Here is a 20,531-nt window from a genome sequence, read left to right as displayed (position 1 = left end):
TCACTATATATATCCAATACAGTACCGCAACTGAACCCAACCCGCAGCTCAGAAATGACGCGATTCCACCATTTTGTGGCAAGTTCCAACACAGACACTAATTTATTGTCGTTATCCTCCGTTTCTTTTGTAGTAATAGTTGGGAACCATTAAATTATTTGATAAATTTGAGTAAATTAATATCTAACAATTTTTAACTATTAATATCATATGAAAATAATTAATTACTTAAAAAAATTTTAACTATTAAGTATACGCAAATTTTCACATAAAATAAGTTCCTTAAAAAGTTACAATACTACAAAAAATTAAATATTAGATATGTTTTATTCCTTCATCTCTTTTATACGATCTAATAAGGATTTATCAATTATAAATCCAATCTTACGATTCTTTGGATTTACTTGGTACTTGCTTTAAAAAAAAGTTGTATATTGAGCTAGTAATATCTATCTTTCTATTATATTAGATTGCCGCACTTAATAATAAAATTAACATGGCATTCTGGTAAAAATATTTTTTAATTTATTTCATTTAATTTATTAAATCAAATAAATTATTCTAATTATTTGTATCAATTAATTAGTGTATGTATTTGTGGCAATGTATGAAATAAAATTTATTTCTTGTATTGATATTTAAAATATGTTTTTAAAAAAAATTATCATGAATATATTTTACTTATATAAAATTATTTATATTTTTTTGTAATTTATATAAACACCAAATCGACAACAACGACGACGATATATTGATCGTACTTTTAAGGTCTTATATGTGTTATAAAATTTTATTCGAATTGTAACAATTCCACTAACACATTCTATTCCATGATTATTTTATCCTATTTTTTTATTATTATTTATGGTTATAATGAGAAGTTATTCTATTTAGAATTTTATATAAAATAAATTTTAAAAATATTTAATATTATTAAAAATATTTTTTTTTAATAGTTGTATGTTTTTAAAATACTAATACATAGATAAAGAAAAAATAAAAAGGATCGAAATAAAATTATACAGAATGCGTCAAAAAACAAAATTTTAAAAATACTACCTAAAATAAACTAATAATGGGATTTCTAACAAAGAAGATATAAAAAATATTATTTTATTATCAAAATTTAATTTAAAAATTATGTTTAAGAGATTAATATATTTATCCTTTAAAGTGAGTCTATACATTTAATTATAATACTTTTAAGATTAAAAAAACTATTAATAATTAATATGATAATTTGATTTTCTAATTTAATAACAAGTAAATGTATGATTGTACTATGATTTATATAATTTGAATTTAGTGAATTAATAATAAATTAAAATATTAAGTTTCTCCTAATAACATAATCATATACATTCTATCACTAGTTAATTTAAAGTATTATATATTACACGTATTCTAACTTTAATAATATATAAATATTTTTTTCATAATCATATATTAATATACACGTTCTTTTTCCATAAGTATAATACTTTTAAGATTAAAAAATAAATTATTAATTAATGATATAATAAAAAATATCAAAATAAAATCATATTTAATATATCACAAAACAAAATCTCAAAATAACTACCTTAAACAAATATAATCATAAAATTTTCAACAATAACAAAATTTGTAATATTATTTTATTTTTAAAATTAAAATTTAAAAATTACGTTTAATAGACTAACATATTTAAATTTTAATTAGAGTTTATGTATTTAATTATAATATTTTTAAAATATAAAATAAATTATTAATTAATAATATAATAATTTAGTTCTCTGATTTAAAAACAGATAATTTTATACAATTATAGTATAATTTTATATAATTTATATTTAGTATAATTAGTAATAACTTTCTCCTAATAATATAATCATATAAATTGTTACTATTAATTGATTTAAAATATTAATACACGAATTTTAACTTTAATAATATATAAATATTATCCTTTTAATAATACCATACTAATATCCACATTCATTAATATTGGTTATGAATATTATAATATATTAATATACGTAAAATATTATGCAGAACAAATATATATTTAAAAGCATTATTTTTTTATACACATTTATTATTATTGACAAAGAAATACTATTACTATTTTAAATAATTTAATTTTTAATTTTTGAGAGATCGAAAGTATATCAAAATTATATGACATATATACTATTATATTAGCATCATTTTTTATAAATTTACTTGGATATATCTATTATATATCTCTAATTTTATAACTAAAATATGCTACATGTCACTTTCTTATTATGATTGGAATCAAATTTTTTTTTCCAAAATTAAGAAATTCTCTTCTCCTTACTAATTTTACAACTAAAATGTGCCACATATCACTCTTTTATTTTAATTGAAATTAAATTTTTTCCTCCAAAATTAAAGAATTCTTCCCTCCTCCTCACTAATTTTACAACCAAAATATGCCACGTGTCACTCCCTCATTGCAATTGAAATCAAATCTTTTCCTCCAAAATTAAAGACTTCTCCAATCCTCCCTCTTCCTTTCTCAATTTCTCTCATTCCTTCAACCACTCTATCTATTTTATATATCATTATCAATATCAATTAGTAATTACTAATTTGACAATCAAAATGTGCAATATATCATTCTTTAATTGCATTAAAATTAAAATTGAAATATACCTATATTATGTATCATATATTACTATCTAATTTAATAATCAAATTTGTCACACACTACAAGGTTTTTATTTATTTGTGGTAGTTTTTTTCTCTTATTTGTGAAGTTTATAACCCCCACCAAATGGTTTGTGGGGGTTTCTAAAATCCCTAAAATTTGAGTTGCACGAGGTCTTTTGTGGGGGGTTTTTAAAAACCTCCACAATCTATTCAGTGGAGATTTTTGTGTGTGTTTAGTGAGGTTTTATATTGAATTTTTGTGGCATTTCTTGGTCAATGTTTGTGGCAGTTCAAAACCCCCACAAAAAGACATTTCCATTTTAAAAATAAATGCTATTTTGTGGAGGTTTCAAACCTTCACAAACCTGTCAATATAATTTTTAAAAATTAATTTACATTATTATTACACTACTGATCATTTATTATTAAAAAAAGAAATAAACAAGACATTAAAAATGTAAAATAAAATTAAAAGAAAAGAAATACTTTAAAACAAAATATAGTACACTACCATTATTTTCCAATCACATTAATTACAACTACAAATGAATTGTATATTTATACCAGTAGAATCTAACAGCAACTCAAATAAACCTATTCCAAAAATAAAACTGTCCAAATGCTTTATAACATCAAAGAAAGTCTAAACAGCACAATGAGAAAATGAGTTATTAAGCCATTGAATTAATAACATGCTAGTGGTTAACATGTGAACATATGCAAGGAAAACATCTCTATTCTTGGTGAAAATGAGTCAGGACCAATCTTCATTTCACTAAACATGTCTATTAGATATATTAACAAGGCCAATTGACATACGTACAAAGCTTCACTACAATATTGATGCATCTCCAGCATCTGCCAATCAAAGAAATGAAACTCCTTCAAGATTTTAATACTCAGTTACAAGAGAATACAACCCTAAAAAGAATGACAGAGGCACACTGCAAACTTTTTTCAGGAACGATGACAACAGGTGTTGCTTTGCAGTGGTGGAAGCAGTACTCTCCAACACTTTCCTGTAGCACACTGAACAAAGAAGAAACACACTCTTGCATCAGAAATTCAGAACAGTATTGGATAACTACAGAGGGAATGGAGAGGCAAACCTTTGAATTAAGCTTCTGCCTCTTAATCCTAGAACTACAGCCACAGGTTTGATCCTCTCTGCTTCCTGCAAATTACATTTCCTGCATCACTTTGCAATCCGAGCCACTTTCTTCACCTGCATATAACATAACAAGGATTATTAACTAGGTACTATTGGATCGGAATGTCCACGGTACATTTGAAGTTCATGCCTAGCAAAAGCTAGGTGTAACAGAAACAAAGTGTTAGAACAAGAAACATGAGAAGAATGATCAAATTCATTCATTAAGTGTTTATACATACTCATTAAAAGGTGTAAAAATTTACTTGCTGCTCCTATATCTATATCTTTTCCCCTGAAAGCACAGTGTTATGATTATGAAATTGGCCCAAGCCCAAGCTTTAATACACTACTATGAAAGAAAAATAAGACAAGAAAATAAAAAGGAAGACTGGTATGACTTTCTTCTAGACCTCCATTTGTGGAGTTCTGTTTTTTCATCCTCATTTTGGTCTTGATGTCAAGCTTTTGTCAATTTGCAAGAATGACAAACCTTCTATGACTCAATAATAGCATAGTACCTGCTTCTTATCTAGTTTTTCCAAATTTACCCCTTTTTTCTTCTTAATTCAGTTTAATTTACTTTAATTGGACCGAGAATTAATCCCATTGGTTCAATATTGAGAACTTCTTTCTATAAGTTACTTGTGGATTAACATCTGCTACACATTGTAATTAACTATTTTACTCTGAAGAAAGTAACCCCAAGAGTCAACTATTTTGGCAGAATAACACATTATGGAGTAGAGTTGATATCAGGAAACAGTAGCTACACGATTCTGAGCGCAATGATATAATCTAGAATGTAACACTTCTCAGACTTATCTCACAAACTCTGGATGGCTTCAGTTCCAATGATATAATCTAGAAAAAATATAACAATCTTAATCTAATTTAACTAATAATATTAGAAATAAATACATTAAAATTGTCATTAAAAACCAGAGTAGCACAACGGGAAAAATGTCAATGTAATTTACCCTTTATTAATTTTTCGAGGAAGGATTTTACATTCTTTTCAGGTTTTAACTTATGGTCTCTAATTGTGCTTCCAAAATTTATTAGGAAAGAGATGCCTCTATAATTCAAGAATTCAAAATACATCTGTGATGTGCCTTACCTTGAACTGTCTCTTGGTGCCATAACTATTGCAACGGCTTCTGGAAGCATAATCTGAAGAGAGAACATACATTTACATAATCAATGAAATAAAGTATAAAGGAATCACCTAATAAATAATAACTTAGTTCCATAGAGTAACAAAGGAGTGCAGAAATTTATGCCAAATTATATGGCAGGTCCATAAAAAATTTCAGGAGCATAGAAACTTGTATGCTCTATATGAAGTATACTCTAAATTTTATGTTCAGTAGATAAAGATCTATAGCTGAATCTATCATGATAGTTATGAGTACAAGAATTTGACATAAAAGTAAAAAACACCATCATTAAAAACAACTTTATGAGTACTAGATAAAGTGCATCCAACTCTTAATAAGCTTTGCAAAGATTTAGAATATAATAGCAAGATACATACCAAGTCTAAGTACACTACTACAAGCAAAATAACCACCAAGATTTTTCCCACTATCAGCCAACAATTTTACAATCCCATCCAACAATAAAAGAAAGACATAAAAGAACATATTTCAGAATAACCAGCTGGAGATAGAGAAAAATAGAGAGAAGAAAAAGAAGAAAGAAAGAAGAGAGGATGACCTGTAATATAGGCGTTAGGTCCTTGAGTCCACCAACTAGCACATGCATCAAATAGCAGAGCAACAACTTCTGTGCTCTGAGCCTTTAAAAAAACCAACAAACTAGAATCATGTAGTAACAAGTTATCACTTATCACCATATAATGACACCTGTAGTAATTGTATAGAATTTCGTGACTCTAATTCTAAAATAAACATTAAGTGTAGCAAGTTCAAGATAGTTCGGTCTCCTAAGATATTCCATGTAGTATTGCAAAATAAAAATTCATAGAGTTAAGAAGCATTATTAAAAATAACTAAGTAGATAAATATAGTAATAACAAAAGATAAAAGACAAATGGCAATTAATAAAAAAAGTTTTGAGGATGAAACCAAATATTCCACTCGAAACAAACCTTTTGGAACATGGGGTAGCACTAGAATAGGAAGCCTGCATGAAGAAGTGAACAATAGTATATAAGTAGAGATCATACTGAAAAACAGAAGAAAAATTGAGACAAAAATAAGGAACATAACTTATCCTTCAAGAGTATAAAGATTTCTCTTTATGTAATGCCACAAGCAGAAAGCAAATATAGCAACTAGTATGATCAAGCTTACTTGTTCCACATATAAGACATTACTCGAGCCTCATTTAGAAGGCCGTGATCTTCCAAAACTACAGCAACAACATCATAACCTCGAAGAGTCAAGCTCTCATAAGCAGAAATTGTTCCAGAAATGTGCAAATAGCGGACCTAGAAAAATGTGCAAGCCTTTTGCATTAACATATAAATTGAGACATATATTCATTTGAAATTGAAATTGTAACTAAAGTACCAAAATTCTGGAGCACCAAATTCACTTATATAAGTCACATTAAAGTGATCCAGAAGCACCGGGACTCGCAACTCCACCTGCAGTTTCCACCACACACATAGAAGGTATTGAAGACTTTGTGGAGAATTGTTGCTTCTCTCTGGAACCCTTTAGATTCTTTTCCCGAAAATCACAATATTAAGTTTGTTAATTAATCCTACTAAAATTCTTTCATGTTAAACTATTATTCTAATATTATCTTACCTTTGCTTTCGGCATTGTGTTTTTAGCATTAAGCACTTTGATTCCATTACTGCTTTCACCTGAGAAAGAAAGGAAATTTCAGTTATAGTACTAAGAACTTCTCAGATATTGTTCCGAAGGTTACCTGAAACTGGAGGTCGATCTCGGATGAGATTTGCTGTTGTGACTAGAACTGTCGTGTCTGACTTATTGGACTTGGTGGTGCTGCTGATCCTTCGTCACCGGAGCGTGGTGGTACCTGTAGGAGACTCCGATGCTTAAGTTAGGATGTGCTTTAGGTAGGTTTTTTGTAGAATCAGAGTATGAGTTATACCTGCGTGCTCCAGTGTATTTATAGTAATGTTGAGTGGCCTTCCTTGAGATAAGATAGTTATCTTTTCTTATCTTTTAGGGGAACCGCCTTATCTTTCTAGGCTTTGCCACCTTTGGAATGGGCTGCGTTCCTTTGTTTGGGCCTGCTTGGGCCTCTATGGTGATTTTGGCCGAACTCTTTAAGAAGAGGTCGGAGGCAACCCAACCTGAAAAAGTCAGTCGCTTTTGTCTTTAATAAGCTCGAGTCACATAGCTCAGGACAGGGTATGAACAGTGCCTCTGCTTGAGCTCGATCTTACCCTTGAGGTCGTGTCTTTAGACTTCGACCCCTTTGAGGAAGTCGTGCTCGATAATTTTGCCTTTAGTCGACCTCTTGCATAACTCCTGGTGGGATTCCTTGAATGCGAAGCATTTTCCTTATTCTCTTTTTTTAATTGCTGCGCGCGTTATGCTTCCTTGGGAACGTGCGAGGGTTTAAAAGCTCATTAATTTCCCTTTGTCGTTTCCTCTTTTTCCTCTTTTGCATTTCATTTTAAGATTTAAAGAATCCTTTTTCAGTTTCTTCTTTCTTTTCTCTCCTTCATTTGTTTGTTCACTGAGTGCTTCGTTGTCTGATTTTCACGCCCCCAAGCTTTCTCTCTTCTTTGCTCAGGAGTCGTTCGTTGGCGTGGACTTGATCATCGTTTCTGTCTGAGCTGCACTTGTTTCCTTTTCTTCCATAGGTCGGTATTCTCTTTCCTTTTTATACTTTGATGGTCGTCTTTATGTGTTCTTTCACTGTTGCATGTTTTGCAAAGTTTTGATATTTATTGGTTTTGCCTTGAGAAGCTTGATTCTTTTTGCAAAAGATTGCATTTTTATGGTGTCGTGATTTTCTCTACTGCTCCTGTTTGAGGAAGATGTGCGCCTCTTAGGTTTCTTGATAGTTTCGCTTTCATATGGCCTTTTGCGTTTGTTTGCTGTTTGTAAGAAAAAACGCTAGCACATAGGTAGAATTCCTTGCATGTTTCAAGGGGGTTACTGGTGGTTAGGGCTTCCAATTTTTGCGTCGCTTTCCCTTTTCTTTGCCATGTTGCTGCCTCCAAAGGGTGCCCTTGGATTTTGCTAAGTATTCTTTGTTTTTCATGGATCCTGGGGTGCCCTTTTTGTTACCCCACCTCTGTGTTTATTGGTTGTTCCTTCTCTTTTTTGATTTTGTCCGAGTTGTTTAGTAGTGACCCCTGTTATCTTCCTTTGATGTAGGTGTAGTTTTCTGTATGTCTTCTTGAAAAAATATTGTTGAGATGTCTACTAAGATCCCTGATGGCATGTCTGACTGGCTAGACTCTATAGTCCTAATGTGTGTTACAGTGGCTGATCCGAAGTACTGCGAGAGACTTAGGAGATTCCATTGGATTTGTAGCAATAGGAATGATGAAAAGAACTATGAGTTGGTGTCGCCTGACCTGGAGGAGAGGGTTAGCTTTCCTTCCTTAACTCAGGAAGAACGGCCCTTTTTCTATGCCTACGACTACTTTTTTAGCCTGTTGAGTATCCACCTTTCCCTTTTCTGCTTTTGAGACCGACCTTTTATGGGCTTGCAACGTAGTCCCTTCCCAGCTTCATCTGAATTCTTGGGCCTTCATTAAGATTTTTCAGCTGTTATGTCAAAAGTTAGGTGTCCGACCTTCCATATCTCTCTTCCTTTATCTGTTCGTGTTGACCAAACCTGGGGTAGCCAAGAAAAAGGCCTCCTGGGTCTCGTTCCAGGCTACCCAGGGAAAAAAGGTGTTTTCTATGTATGATAAATCTTTTCGGGACTTTAAGAACTACTACTTTAAAGTCCGAGCTGTTGAAGACGTCCACCCTTTCTTTTTAGATGAGAATAACGAGCTAACTTTTCCTTTGTGTTGGCAAAAAGATATAGTGGCTACTAAGTATTCTTGGGAGAGCCTGGATGAGGTTGAACAGGCCTTTGTAGGTGTTTTAGAGGAGAACTGAGGGGAACCTCCTCATCTGGACAGAAAGAGGTTCCTAGGAGATCATGCCCTCCTCCGTGCTGAGCTTGGTAGTGTCCGCCTTCTTTTTCTGATGGCCCTCCTCTCTTGTTTGCTGATTTATCCTTTCCTTACTTGTAACTTATTTTTTTGGTTTCTGTTTTCAGAGACGGTAAAATCTACAGACTCCATGAAGACCTTTCGTAAGGCGAAGAAGGCAACCGCTGCACAAAGTATCTCAGCGAAGACCTTGAGGTAAGGATCTTCTCAGGTGCCCCCGAAGAAGCCAACCTCTAATGCTTCTGGACCGAGGAAGATCATTCCGACTCCTCAAGTCTGGACTATTCCTTCTGACCCTGTTCAGCCAACTTCTGGTCCTCCCCCAAAACGACAAAAAAATTGTTGGTTCTTATGATCTGAATAACAAGGATTTTGATGGTGTAGGTTTTCCTACCGAACTGATTGCTCTTCATGGTAAGCTTCCTTTGGATGGTGTATCTATTTTTCACCACCTTGATTTTGTTACGAGTAATAGTATTCGGATGTCGATTATTGGTACGGCATTATCGCAGGTTGTCATGGAGTCCCCCGTTCGTGCCACTAAAGCTTTTATGGAAAATGCCAAGTCTGAATATGACAGAATCAAGGTTTTGAAGGATGAGCTTGATGCTAGGGTTATTAAGCAGGAGTTGGATGTGGAGAGAGAAAAATCCCGAGCTACTGCTGTTGAGGCGTTGGCCAATTTAACTGAGGAAATGGCCAAGAAATCTAAAGAGAGCTACACCCGCACGTATGCCGAGCTGTTGGAGACTAGGGAGAGGCTTCAGTTTGCCCAAGCTGATTGTGCCGAGCTTGAAAGTCATCTGGTGGGCTGTGTGACTAATGCCTATGAGAATTTGAATGCTCAAATCCGAGTTCTTGCCCCTGAGCTCGATCTGACTTTATTTAGTCTGGACAATGTCATGGAGGACGGCAAGATCGTGCCTGCACCGGATGATGAAGATGAGGTTCCTCCTCCTGCGCCACCAGCCAAGGCTTTTGCAACTTCGGCCTCTTCGACTCCTTCTGATGAGGCAGCTCCTACTGGGTGCAATCTTGATGTAGAAATATTGAATAGCCCAGACGGAGTTGTCAATGTCGTCTCTCTCGTGACCAGGCCTCCCTCTCCTAAAGATGCCACTGCCGAAGCATCTTTGAATCCTTGATGACTCTTTTTAATTTTCATATATTCCTGCAGTTTGACTTGTGGACTTTTTATTTTCTGTAAATCTTTTTTGCTAGTCTGCCTATGCTTGACTTCTCTAACATTTGGTTGCTTCTTTGCAACCTTTATTTTGAAAGACAAATATTTAAACTCTTGGGCTGTCTTTTAAATAGCCTTTGAGCCTTGAATGCTTTAATTTGAATGACGCATCTGTTGAACCCTTGATACTCATATGTTTTTATTTTTGCAACCTTTTAGGCTTTGGATGTTTTTATTTCTCGTCTGACCTCCTTGTCCTTGCCCTTTGGTTCATGCGTTTTCTGTCTTCTGCTTTGGCGAAGTGATCCTTGTGGCTAGGCATTTGGCCTTTTAGTGACTTGTTCCAACAACTTTTTAGTGTTCCTTAGAACCTTTTTAGTTTGAACGACTTCTTTGCTGCCCTATTTTGAGCGGAGTTGCTCTCCTCTTAGCCAAGCGTCTTTGAGCATTAGGTTTTTCAACCTTTTTGGCTTTGAATGTCGACCTATCTGGTTTCATCGTCTGGGCTTTTTAGTTATATTCCAACAACTTTTTAGGTAGTGTTCCAAGGGAAACATTTTCTTTATAGTTTGTTTGGATGACTTTTTAATGCCGTTTTGACCTTTCAGCTAAGCACTTCTAGCCTTTCTTTGGCCTTGGCGAGGTGTCTATGTCCCTTTTTAGTGATCCTTTCTCTGGTCTGACTTCTCTGTCAGACCCTCTTAAGTTATTTTTAGTAATCCATTTTTAGTCAGACCTCGTTAGGTCGCTTTTTATGGATTTTTTTTATAACTTCTTGCATTAATCCGCTTCTATCACTTTCACCTTGCCGATCTCTTTGTAATCGGATGATGAATTTGGTTTTCACCTTGCCGACCTCTTTGTGATCGGACGTTGAATTTTTGCGGTTTGCGAGCTTAGATTAATGCGTCTTGGTAGGAAACTTTTTAGGGAATCTGAAACTTTAATCAAATGATAATAGATAAAAATATAAACAAAAGTGTATACATATGAGTGCTTACCCTTCTAGGTCGGGCAATCTTATAGATCTTGGCCTGGCGCCTCATTAAAAAACCTTTTCAGGAAAAAGTGTGCACCTTGACCTAAGATCTTTATCACTTTCTAACAATAGTACCTTCATAGGTTACAAGCATGCCATGACCTTGGCAGCTCTTACCCCTCGAGGTCGGACACCTTGTAGTAACCTTTTCCTAATACTTCTACAACTCGGTAAGATCCTTTCCAGTTAACTGCTAGCTTCCCTTCTCCTGATCGACCTGCTCTGATGTCATTTCGGATTAAAATGAGATCGTTGGTGGCGAGGCTTCGTTGGACTACCTTCTGATTATACCTTAAGGCCATTCGACGCTTTAATGCTTCCTCTCTAATTCGAGCTCTTTCTCGAACTTTTGGAAGTAGGTCGAGCTCCTCCCTTTGAATTTGGGAGTTGGCCTCTTCATTGTAGAGGATCATTCTGGGAGATCCTTCTTCTATTTCCACTGGAAACATTGCCTCCATTCCATAAGCAAGTTGGAAGGGTGATTCTCCTATAGTTGAATGTGGAGTTGTTCGATATGCCCATAGGACTTGTGGGAGTTCTTCAGCCCAAGCTCTCTTTGCATCTTGTAGCCTTCGTTTTAACCCAGCCAATATGACTTTGTTGGCAGCTTCTGCCTGTCCGTTGGCTTGTGGGTATTCTACAGATGTAAATTGGTGCTTTATTTTTAGGTCAGCTACCTAGTTCCGGAAACCTGTATCGGTAAATTGAGTGCCGTTATCAGTGGTTATGGAGTAAGGAACCCCAAACCTTATGATAATATTTCAATATAGGAATTTCCGACTTCTTTGGGCAGTAGCGGTAGCTAGTGGCTCTACTTCAATCCACTTTGTGAAGTAGTCTACGCCTACAATGAGAAACATGACTTGCTCTGAACCCTGGGGGAAGGGTCCGAGGAGGTCAAGTCCCCACTTTGCGAATGGCCAGGGTGATGTGACACAGATGAGTTCTTCAGGCGGGGCTATATAGAAGTTGGCATGCTTTTGGCATGGTGGGCATTTCTTGACAAACTCTACTGCTTCATTTTTGTATGGTCGGTCAGTAGAAACCAGCTCGGAGTACCTTTTTTGAAAGTTCTCGTGCTCCCAGGTGGTTGCCGCACATGCCGCTGTGTACTTCTTCTAAGACTTCCCTCGTATAGGAGTCCGGCACGTATTTTAGGAGTGGTGTTGAAATCCCTCTTCTGTATAGGATGTCGCCCACTATGGTGTAGTACTGTGCTTCTCGTGCTAGCCTTTTCACCTCCTTTTTATCTGTGGGAAGAATCTCAGACTTGAGATAGTTGACTATGGGAGTCAACCATCCTTGATCCTGACTTGATATGGTTAGGACCTTTTCTTCCTCCAAGATTGATGGACTTTTCAATGTTTATTGGATGAGGCTTCTATTATTGCCTGCTAGTTTAGTGCTGGCCAATTTTGAAAGTGCATCAGCTCGGGCATTTTGTTCCCGAGGTATATGTCAGACCTTGATGAGCAGATAATTTATACGCTTTTTGGCATTGTTTTTAGGTAGTTTTTAGTAGAATCTAGCTGCTTTTAGGGATGTTTTTATTAGTTTTTATGCAAAATTCACACTTCTGGACTTTACTATGAGTTTGTGTGTTTTTTCGTGATTTTAGGTATTTTTTGGCTGAAATTGAGGGACCTGAGCAAAAATCTGATAGGAGGCTGACAAAGGATTGCTGATACTGTTGGATTCTGACCTACCTGCACTCAAGATGGATTTTTTGGAGCTACAAAACTCCAAATGGTGCACTCTCAATTGCGTTGGAAAGTGAAAATCCAGGGCTTTCTAGCAATATATAATAGTCCATATTTTATTCAAGTTTAGACGATGCAAACTGGCGTTCAATGCCAGTTCCGTTCTGCATTCTGGAGTAAAATGCCAGAAACACGTCACAAACCAGAGTTAAACACCAAAAACACGTTACAACTTGGCATTTAACCCCAAGAGAAGCCTCTGTACGTGTAAAGCTCAAGTTCAGCCCAAGCACACACTAAAGTGGGCCCCGGAAGTGGATTTCTACACTTATACTTATTTTTATAAACCCTAGTAGCTAGTTTAGTATAAATAGAACTTTTTACTATTGTACTAAGCGTCTTTGACCACGTCTTTTGATTGATCTTTAATCAGTGTATGCGATTTTAGACCTTCATGGGGGCTAGCCATTCGGCCATACCTGGACCATCACTTATGTATTTTCAACGGTGGAGTTTCTACACACCATAGATTAAGGTGTGGAGCTCTACTGTACCTTGAGTATTAATGCAAAATACTATTGTTCTTCTATCCAATTCACGCTTATTCTTATTCTAAGATATTTATTCGTACTTAACCATGATGAATGTGATGATCCGTGACACTCATCACCATTCTCAACCTATGAACGTGTGCCTGACAACCACCTCCGTTCTACATTAGATTGAATGAGTATCTCTTGGATTCCTGACCCACGACACATGGTTGCCTCGCCTGACAACCGAGCCTCCCATTTCTTGAGACCAGAGTCTTCGTGGTATAAGCTAGAATTATTGGCGGCCATTCCTAAGATCCAGAAAGTCTAAACCTTGTCTGTGGTATTCCGAGTAAGATCTGAGATGGAATGACTGTGACGAGCTTTAAACTCGCGAGTGTTGGGCGTAGTGACAGACGTAAAAGAATCACTGGATTCTATTCCGACATGATCGAGAACCGACAGATGATTAGCCGTGCTGTGACAGAACATTTGGACCATTTTCACTGAGAGGACGGGAGGTAGCCATTGACAACGGTGAAACCCAATATACAGTTGGCTATGAAAAGGCGTAAAAATGATTGGATGAAAGCAATAGGAAAGCAGAGATTTAGAAATAACACAGTATCTTCATGCACTTATCTGAAATTCCTACCAATGAATTACATAAGTATCTCTATCTTTATTTTATGCTTTATTTATTTTTACATTCGAAAACCATCATAACCATTATAATCTGCCTGACTGAGATTTACAAGGTGACCATAGCTTGCTTCAAGCCGACAATCTCCGTGGGATCGACCCTTACTCATGTAAGGTATTACTTGGACGACCCAGTGCACTTGCTGGTTAGTTGTGCGGAGTTGTGACAAAGTGTGATTCACGTTTGAGAGCACCAAGTTGTTGGAGCCATTCTTGATGATCACAATTTCATGCACCAAGTTTTTGGTGCCGTTGCCGGGGATTGTTTGAGTTTGGACAACTGACGGTTCATCTTGTTGCTCAGATTAGGTAATTTTCTTTTCAAAAAGTTTTCAAAAATCTTTCAAAAATTTTTTTTCTTTTTTTCTTCGTTTTCTAAAAATTATTTTCGAAAAAATCCAAAAAAATTTAATAAAATCATAAAATCAAAAAAATATTTTTCTTGTTTTGTGTCTTTTGTTGTTTTTCATATGCATTTTTGCATTCATAGTGTCTAAACATGAAAAATTTCTAAGTTTGTTGTCTTGCATATTTTTATTTTCTTGAAAATTTTTCAAAAATAAATCTTGATGTTCATCTTGATCTTCAAAGTGTTCTTGGTGTTCATCTTGTCATTCATAGTGTTCTTGCATGCATCATTGGTTTTGATCCAAAATTTTCATGCTTTGAGTCATATTTGTATTTTTCTCTCTCTTCATTAAAAATTCAAAAATAAAAAAATATCTTTTCCTGATTTTACTCATAAATTTTGAAATCTTTGGGTTGACTTGGTTAAAAATTTTTAAAATAAGTTGTTTCTTGTTAGTCAAGTCAAGATTTCAATTTTAAAAATCTTATCTTTTCAAAATCTTTTTCAAAAATCAATTCTTTTTCATTTTTTTATTTATTTTTGAAAATTTTTTTAAACTGATTTTCAAAATCTTTCTCTTATCTTTATTTCATGATTTTCAAAAACTTTACTAACAATTAATGTGATTGATTCAAAAAATTTGAAGTTTGTTACTTTCTTGTTAAGAAAGGTTCAATCTTTAAATTCTAGAATCATATCTTTTAGTTTCTTGTTAGTTAAGTAATCAATTTTAATTTTAAAAATTAAATCTTTTTCAAAACAAATTTCAATCATATCTATTTCAAAATCATATCTTTTTCAAAAATTTGATTTCAAAATCGTTTCTAACTTCTTATCTTTTCAAAATTGATTTTCAAATCTTTTTCAACTAACTAATTGACTTTTTGTTTGTTTTACTATTTCTTATCTTTTTCAAAACCACCTAACTACTTTCCTCTCTCTAATTTTCGAAAATCACCCCCTCTTTTTCAAAAAATCTTTTTTATTTAACTAATTGTTTCAAATTTTAATTTTATTTCTTCTTTTAATTTTCAAAAATCACTAACCATTTTTCAAAAACAATTTTCGAAAATTCTCTCTCTCTTTTATCTCTTTCTATTTATTTTATTTATTTACTAACACTTCTCTTCTCAAAATTCGAACCCCTCCATTCTCTGTGTTCGAATTTTTCTTCTTCTTCCTTCATTCTTATTCTTCTACTAACATAAAGGAATCTCTATACTGTGACGTAGAGGATTCCTCTTCTTTTCTATTCTCTTCTTTTTCATATGAGCAGGAGCAAGGACAAGGACATTCTTGTTGAAGCATATCCTGAACCTGAAAGGACTCTGAAGAAGAAGCTAAGAGAAGCTAAAGCACAACAATCCAGAGAAAACCTTACAAAAAATCTCGAAAAAGAAAGAGACATGGCCGAACCCAATAACAATGGTGGAGGCGCAAGAAGGATGCTTGGTGATTATAGTACACCTACTTCCAATTTTTATGAAAGAAGCATCTCAATCCCTACCATTGGAGAAAACAATTTTGAGCTGAAGCCTCAACTAGTTGCTCTAATGCAACAGAACTGTAAGTTTCACAGACTTCCATCAAAAGATCCCTACCAGTTTTTAACTGAGTTCTTGTAGATCTGTGATATTGTTAAGACTAATGGAGTAGATCTTGAAGTCTATAGGCTCATGCTTTTTCCTTTTGCTGTAAGAGACAGAGCTAGAACATGGTTGGACTCACAACCTAAAGATAGCCTGGACTCTTGGGATAAGCTGGTCACGGCCTTTTTGGCCAAGTTCTTTCCTCCTCAAAAGCTAAGCAAGCTTAGAGTGGATGTTCAGACCTTCAAGCAAAAAGATTGTGAATCCCTCTATGAAGCTTGGGAAAGATACAAGCAGTTGACCAAAAAGTGTCCTTCTGACATGCTTTCAGAGTGGACCATTTTGGATATATTCTATGACGGTCTATCTGAGTTCTCCAAGATGTCACTGGACCATTCTGCAGGTGGATCCATTCACCTAAAGAAAATGCCTCCAGAAGCTCAAGAACTCATTAACATGGTTGCAAATAACCAATTTATGTACACTTCTGAGAGGAATCCAGTGAGTAATGGGACGCCTCAGAAGAGGAGAGTTCTTGAAATTGATGCTCTAAATGCCATATTGGCTCAGAATAAAATGTTGACTCAGCAAGTCAACATGATCTCTTAGAGTCTGAATGGATTACAAAATACATCCAACAGTACTAAAGAGGCATCTTCTGAAGAAGAAGCTTATGATCGTGAGAACCCTACAATTGCAGAGGTGAATTACATGGGTGAAGCCTATGGAAACACCTATAATCCCTCATGGAGAAATTATCCAAATTTCTCATGGAAGGATCAACAAAAGCCCCAACAAGGCTTTAATAATGGTGGAAGAAACAGGTTTAGCAATAGCAAGCCTTTTCCATCATCTTCTCAGCAACAGACAGAGAATTCTGAGCAGAGCCCCTCTAGCTTAGCAAACATAGTCTCTGATCTATCTAAGGCCACTCTAAGTTTCATAAATGAAACAAAGTCCTCCATTAGAAATTTGGAGGCACAAGTGGGTCAGCTGAGTAAGAAAATCACTGAAACTCCTCCTAGTACTCTCCCAAGAAATACAGAAGAGAATCCAAAAAGAGAGTGCAAGGCCATTGATATAATCAAAATGGTCGAATACAAAGAGGAAGGGGAGGACGTGAATCCTAATGAGGAAGACCTCATGGAACGTCTCCCAGACAGAAAGGAGTTCCCTATTGAGGACCTAAAGGAATCTGAGGCTCATATAGAGACCATAGAGATTCCATTAAACTTCCTTCTGCCATTCATGAGCTCTGAGAACTATTCTTCCTCTGAAGAGGATGAAGATGTAACTGAAGAGCAAGTTGCTCAATATCTAGGAGCCATCATGAAGCTAAATGCCAAGTTGTTTGGTAATGAGACTTGGGAAGATGAACCTCCCTTGCTCATTAGTGAACTAAATACATGGGTTCAGCAAACTTTACCTCAAAAGAAACAAGACCCTGGTAAATTCTTAATACCCTGTACCATAGACACCATGACCTTTGAGAAGGCTCTGTGTGACCTAGGGTCAAGTATAAATCTTATACCATTCTCTGTAATGGAGAAACTGGGGATCTTTGAGGTACAAGCTGCAAGAATCTCATTAGAGATAGCAGACAAGTCAATAAAATAAGCTTATGGATTGGTAGAGGACGTGTTAGTGAAGGTTAAAGGCCTTTACATCCCTGCTGATTTCATAATCCTAGACATTGGGAAGGATGAGGATGAATGCATCATCCTTGGAAGAGCCTTCCTAGCCACAGCAGGAGCTGTGATTGATGTTGACAGAGGAGAGCTAGTCCTTTAATTGAATGGGGACTACCTTATGTTTAAAGCTCAAGGATCTTCCTCTGCAACCATGGAGAAGAAGCATGAAAAGTTTCTCTCAATACAGAGTCAAACAAAGCCCCCACAATCAAACTCTAAGTTTGGTGTTGGGAGGCCACAACCAAACTCTAAGTTTGATGTTGAAACCCCACATTCAAACTCTAAGTTTGGTGTTTTGAGGTCCCAATAATGCTCTGAACATCTGTGAAGCTCCATGAGAGCTCACTGTCAAGCTATTGACATTAAAGAAGTTCTTATTGGGAGGCAACCCAATTTTTATTTATCTATATTTCTATTGTTCTTTTATGTTTTATTAGGTCTATGATCATGTGGAGTCACAAAACAATTGCAAAAATTAAAAACAGAATCAAAAACAGTAGAAGAAAAAGCACACCCTGGAGGAATAGCTGTCTGGCGTATAAACACCAGAAACAAGCATCTGTCTGGTGTTTAACACCAGAAACAAGCACCAAGCTGGCGTTTAACGCCAGAAACAAGCATAAGGCTGGCGTTAAACGCCAGAAACATGCTACATCTGGGCATTTAACGCCAGAAACAAGCATCAACCTGGCGTTAAATGCCAGGATTGCATACAGAGAGTGTTTTACACGCCTAATTGGTGCAGGGATGATAAATTCTTGACATCTCAGGATCTATGGACCCCACAGGATCCCCACCTACCCCATTTCTCTCTTCTTCACACAATCCAATAACACTATACCCTTCACCAATCACCTCAATCTCTCTTCCCCATTACCCCTTCACCAATCACATCCATCCACTCTTCCCCATAAACCCCACCTATCTTCAAATTCAAAATCTCTTTCTCATCCAAACCCACCCTAAATGACCGAACCCATACCTCTCTCCCTCTCCTCCATATCTTTTTCTTCTTCTATTCTTTCTTCTTTTGCTCGAGGGCGAGCAACATTCTAAGTTTGGTGTGGTAAAAGCATAGCTTTTTTGTTTTTCCATAACCATTTATGGCACCTAAGGCCGGAGAAACCTCTAGAAAGAGGAAAGGGAAGGCAAAAGCTTCCACCTCTGAGTCATGGGAGATGGAGAGATTCATCTCAAAGGTTCATCAAGACCCCTTCTATGAAGTTGTGGCCAAGAAAAAGGTAATCCCTGAGGTCCTTTTTAAGCTCAAAAAGGGCAAATATCCGGAAATCCGACAAGAGATTAGAAGAAGAGGATGGGAAGTTCTCTCCAATCCCATTCAACAAGTCAGAATCTTAATGGTTCAAGAGTTCTATGCAAACGCATGGATATCTAGGAAACATGATCAAAGCCTGAACCCAAACCCAAAGAATTGGCTTACAATGGTTCGGGGGAAATGCTTAGATTTCAGTCCGGAGAACGTAAGGTTGCCATTCAACTTGCCTATGATGCAAGAAGACGCATGCCCCTACACTAGAAGGGTCAACTTTGATCAAAGGTTGGACCAAGTCCTCATGGACATATGTGTGGAAAGAGCTCAATGGAAAAAAGACTCAAAAGGCAAGCCAGTTCAATTGAGAAGACTGGACCTTAAGCCTGTGGCTAGAGGATGGTTGGAGTTCATCTAACACTCCATCATCCCCACTAGCAACTGATCCGAAGTAACTGTGGATCGGGCCATCATGATCCAAAGCATCATGATTGGAGAGGAAGTAGAAGTTCATGAAGTCATCTCTCTAGAACTCTAAAATGTAACCGAAAAGGCCTCCACCTTGGCAAAGCTAGCTTTTCCTCATCTCATTTGCCATCTATGCAACTTAGCTGGAGTTGTCATAGAAGGAGACATCATCATTGAAGAGGACAAGCCCATCACTAAAAAGAGGATGGAGCAAACAAGAGAGCCCATTCATGGATCTCAAGAGATGCATGAGGAAGCTCATCATCAAAAAATCCCTGAGATGCCTCAAGGGATGCATTTTCCTCCAAACAACTATTGGGAACAACTCAACACTTCTCTAGAAGGATTGAGTCATAACATGAACTAATTAAGGGTGGAACACCAAGAGCACTCCATCATTCTCAATGAGATTAGAGAAGATCAAAGAGCTATGAGGGAGGAGCAACAAAGGCAAGGAAAAGACATAGAGGAGCTCAAGGAAATCATTGGTCCTTCAAGAAGAAGGTGCCACCATCACTAAGTTGGACTCATTCCTTAACTTCCTTGTTCTTATTTCTCTATTTTTTCGATTTTTTGCTATATGTTTGTCTATGTTTTGAGTCTTTACTACATGATCACTAGTATTTAGTAACTATGTCTTAAGGCTATGAATAATTCCATGAATCCTTCACCTCTCTTAAATGAAAAATATTTTTAATACAAAAGAACAAGAAGTACATGAGTTTCAAATTTATCCTTGAAATTAGTTTAATTATATTGATGTGGTGACAATACTTTTTGTTTTCTGAATGAATGCTTGAACAGTGCATATTTTTTATCTTGTTGTTTATGAATGTTAAAATTTTTGGCTCTTGAAAGAATGATGAAAAAGAGAAATGTTATTGATGATCTGAAAAATCATAAAATTGATTCTTGAAGCAAGAAAAAGCAATGAAGAACAAGGGTTGCGAAAAAAAAGAGAAGCAAGCAAAAAAAGCCAATAGCCCTTAAAACCAAAAGGCAAGGGTAAAAAGGATCCAAGGCTTTGAGCATCAATGGATAGGAGGGCCCAAGGAAATAAAATCCAGGCCT

At 35.6% G+C, this 20,531-nt stretch overlaps 1 non-coding gene across 1 annotated transcript; it reads right to left on the bottom strand.

Annotated features, from left to right (window-relative positions):
• Positions 1 to 16,250: 16,250 nt before the first annotated feature.
• Positions 16,251 to 16,358, bottom strand: LOC130953205 (small nucleolar RNA R71). The gene has a single exon (XR_009075378.1). It is a non-coding gene; the product is annotated as a small nucleolar RNA R71 (small nucleolar RNA).
• Positions 16,359 to 20,531: the final 4,173 nt, after the last annotated feature.

The sequence above is a fragment of the Arachis stenosperma genome, chromosome 9 (assembly GCF_014773155.1).
Source record: "Arachis stenosperma cultivar V10309 chromosome 9, arast.V10309.gnm1.PFL2, whole genome shotgun sequence".
NCBI lineage: Eukaryota > Viridiplantae > Streptophyta > Magnoliopsida > Fabales > Fabaceae > Arachis > Arachis stenosperma.
Note: the sequence above shows the minus strand (reverse complement) of the source record. Positions and strands in the feature narration are given on the sequence as shown.